This window comes from Schistocerca gregaria, chromosome 3 (assembly GCF_023897955.1).
Source record: "Schistocerca gregaria isolate iqSchGreg1 chromosome 3, iqSchGreg1.2, whole genome shotgun sequence".
NCBI classification, from domain to species: Eukaryota; Metazoa; Arthropoda; class Insecta; order Orthoptera; family Acrididae; genus Schistocerca; species Schistocerca gregaria.
Window position 1 is genome coordinate 777,965,816 of NC_064922.1, and position 4,377 is coordinate 777,970,192.

The 4,377-nt window shown below is 40.5% G+C and overlaps 1 pseudogene; it reads right to left on the bottom strand.

Annotated features, from left to right (window-relative positions):
- Nucleotides 1-3,807: 3,807 nt before the first annotated feature.
- LOC126356713 (5S ribosomal RNA) lies at nt 3,808-3,926 on the bottom strand (annotated as a pseudogene).
- Between the last annotated feature and the right edge of the window lie 451 nt (nt 3,927-4,377).

The following is a 4,377-nucleotide window of genomic DNA, read 5'->3' on the forward strand; positions in this document are numbered from 1 at the left end:
GCTTTGTCATCATATCTAGATGATTCAATTTTTTATTTTCAACTTACCATACGATGTGATGATATATTGCGTATGATATTGTCTGTAACAATTACAACAATGTCACATATACTGCATATGGTTACTTTTATAGCTCATTTTCTTCACACAACGCTTCACCTAGCATACATTTTAGAGTTTCACCATGTATGAGGATACACTGACATACAAGCTGTACCCTTTGAATTTACTTTATGTTTGTAAGATATTAGTCATCAGTTTTATTGCCCAAACATACTCTCATACACGCGTACTTAGTTAAAAAACCTGACTTCTGTTGTAATCTTTTACACAAGATAGTTGTATCATTTTGTGTAGTATTTTATACACATGTGTTTTCCATTTTGTTCTTGTAATTTGTAATACCTTCGAGTATCTTTCACATCTGTCCTAACATCGTACTCCATGGTACTTGACGACGATATTGTGATCTTATATGACTTTATTGTTGACTATCCAGAGCCGGGTTTATGTATTCATTTGTGATGATTAGCGTCTGCATTTCACACAGTTCAGTATTGTTCTGCTTGACTTAAATTATGTACCTTGGATTTCGAAAAATGTGTGATATGTAATGCTGCTTTCAAAATTGCATATTTGAATTAAGTATCTTCTTATGAACTTTGTTACTGCAATTTTTGACCGTTCGGGTCGTATTGGTCACTACTTTTTACTGCAATTTTTGTTTCGTTTCTGTATAGTACCGTGAACATGTCCCAGGACTGTAACTGGCTGCATTAAAGTCAGCATTTACTACAGCATAAAAAGATCGCGATTCAAACGTAAAGTATCCTTATTTAAATAGCTCTCTTTCTTTCACTGGTATTCTTTTACTACATCTTTTACTGAATTGATAATTGAATAACGTAGTCTATACGTTTTTAATTTTATAAATGTGGGCCAGCTTTTACAACCTTTACATGAATTGATGCAGCACAGCATCACACTCGTATCTGTAATGATAACAGCGAGAATTGCGTTAGTAAGAGGACGAAGATCGAGTATGATAGCAAGAGCGCATGAACGCAAGAGCAAGAGCAACCAAAAACAAAGATGCAAGAAAACTTTTCACGCTAGTACCAGTCTTTAAGCAGTACTTTAACAATTTCGCCAACCATAGAGACACTATGCCTAGTTCTTGGTTGGGTAGGGCTTTGCTGACGATCCTCGATCTCTGCGTATCGCTGCATTACATAGATTATTGTCAGAATAAAATAAAGTATTATTACACGTAAGCGTGCTGGACGCTTTCATTTAATAATTATTTATCTTAATATGGGGAAAAATTCTTTAAGACTGGTTGTGACGTCACACCGCGTTTGATCAGGCCGGACGTAGCAGATATGCCAAAGATAGCTGAGTCTGTAGAAATCGATAGCTAGTACGGAACGTGTCTCTACAGCGTATCAGTGTACTAACAACACGCGAAATAATTTTGCAATGTAAGTTCTAAAGGTGGCAGATAACTTTCAAAGGCTCCGGAAGACGCTTACCAGAAGAGTTAATGGGACATACACTGCAGTATTCAGGCATATTTAAAACACTTGGCAATAGAAGAAGAAGCCAAAACTAGTAAGATAGTCAAAACTAAAATATGCAAAACACATTATAGAACATGTTGTGGAAGAGACAGAGAAGACCCAACGAAAAGCGGCGTTTTTCGTCACAGGATCGTTTTCTCAGTGTTTGAAAGCTAACGGACATGCTCAACAACAAACCCCACTGCGTGGGTGTTGTGCTGTCCGTAATTCGTGTCGTCGTTACTGACAAGCAAATCGCTTCAGACACACTGGCGTATCGTCTTTCCACTATTGGGATGGGTGCATGTTCACGAACAGAAAGGCAATAAAATGAAATTTTTTTAAAATTCAAAAATTACTGGCAGATGCTACAAGAGAGGCGCTGTGCCTCACGGAGAAGTTTACTGTTGGTGTTTCGAGAGTGCATTTTCTGAGAAGATTCGGGCAACATATTACTTCCTCCCGCATAAGTCTCACGAAATTAGATGTCATACCGAACTTAGTCATTCTTCCCACGGTACCAGAGGTAACCTCCACCACAGACCGTAAGGTGGCTTGCGGAGCATAGATGTCGATGTAGATGTAGATGTGGAAGTAGATGCTGTTGGGTGTAATAGTTACTTACAGATGAAAAATAAGTAGAAGATAAGAAAATATCGATCTCATCATACCAGTCAATAGACTGATGGCTTTAAAAAGGAAGAAAGAAATACGGGAAAGAATTATCTTGAGATTTTTGACTGAAACAAAATACAAAAAGCATACATGTCGGTCAAATGTTCCAGAAACTGTCTGGTAGTTTCTAACAGAGACCCAAGTAAGTCATAAGATATGCGTAGGTCTTTAGTTAAGCTGGCTAGGTGCATAAAAAGTCATACAGCAGGCAGAAGAATGACTTTATTGATCTAAAAGTATGCATGACGCGTTTCGTTATTATCTTTATCCTCTGATCTGTCATCTTATGTTATATGCACGTCTGGTAACGTTCTTGTCCTTGTTCTATCTTTGCACTTGGATTATGAGTATGAAAACAATTCCTAAACGCGTCATGCATACTTTGTTACCAATAAAGTCATCCTTCACCTGCTTGCGACGTTTTTTGCTTCTTAGCTAACTTAACTAATGATCTAACGCACATTTAGTAGAATGGTCGCTAGTCTCCTGTGTGACCTTATGTCACACTTTTATTAAGTCACGAAACGTCTAAAGCGAAAACTAATTTGCTGTGCTGGCGCAGGAAGGAGTCTACTTGTCTGCAGACTATCCTCGATGTTTAGCTACATCCTATCTTTACAGGAACCAGAATAAATTAAATAAAACTATCCGAGCTTGTTTCCGCGAAACGAGATTAAATTTCTCTGTCCCCTTTTTCACGGCCTTACCGCCATCTGGGCAGGAGAGCTGCGAAGTTTATCACCTCGTAAGGTAAAAAGGGCACCGAGGCCGTAAACCGCCCGCACTCCCGAAGATGGCGCTTTTCCATTAAGCATTTACCACTTTTCTCACTAACCGTAAAATGTCTCTTTTTCATTTTATTTTTGAAGTTCTTCTTTGGCCGCGAATCAGATTCTTAACTGACAGTTAAATCATATCGAAACGGGATTCCATTTTCGAACTGTGCATTCCAAAGAAGAATCAATGTCATCAGCATATTAATAAACTAATTCGTAGTGTTCGTATAAAAGGCCAGAGTCGGAATGGTACAAGACAGAGTTACGTAATGTCGTTACTATTAAAATGTGGGCAATAAAAGAGTATCTTGATGTGGTAGTTGTTTCGCACACGATACGCTTCAGTGATGACAATGTAGATCCCAAGTTACCGTCAAGCCTGAACAGCAGTTGAGTCGGAAATTTAATGTAATGAAACCCGCACCAACAAAAAGCTGTGATACGTTCTTCCACCGAAAGAAAAGTCAGTGCATGGTGAAGGTAACAAATTGACGTACTCTACGGCTGTATATTTAACTCTGACAAGAGACTCCTGAAGAGTTGGATTAATTTTCGCGACGTTCGAAGTACAATACACTTAAAAAGCAAACACCGTCCGGAAAGACCTTGAAGGCTGAACGGTACCGACCGGCTGCTGTGTCACCCTCCTCCCGTAGGCGTCACCGGATGCGGATACGCGGGAGCACGTGGCCAGCACACCGCTCTCCCGGCTGTTGTCAGTTTTTCGTGACCGGAGCCAGTGCTTCCCAACCAAGTAGCTCCTCAGTTTACCTCACAAGGGCTGAGTGCACCCCACTTGCCAGCAGCACTCGGTAGTCCCGCACGGCGACGCATCTTAGTGCTAGCCAAGCCCGACAGCGCTTGACTTCGGTGATCTGACGGGAAGCGGTGTTAACACTGCGGCATGGCCGCTCGCAAGTAGAATGCACTGGTTGATAAGAAAAGTGAAACACCCATGTTTACGGAGGTGACAGTAGAACTTTTGGTTTGGTCCCCCGCGTTGGTGCGGGCGTGGAGGGGCCCCATCTCTTTTAAACCCAGTTGGGGAGGAGGAAACGGCATGGAACTTTGCGTGTTGAGGGTGTGTGTGTGATGTTATTTCAATATTCACGAGTCAGTCTTTTCACACTAGCACAAGTCTTTAAGCAGTACTTTAACACTTTTGCCAACTACAGAGACACCATACCTAGTTCTTGGTTGAGTAGGGCTCTGCTGGCGGTCTTGATCTTTGCGTGTCGCTGCGTTACATATATTCTTCTCAGAATAAAATTAAATATTATTACACGTAAGAGTGCTAGACGATGTCATTTAATAATTATTTCTCTTGATATGGGGAAAAATTATTTAAGACTGGTTGTGACGTCACA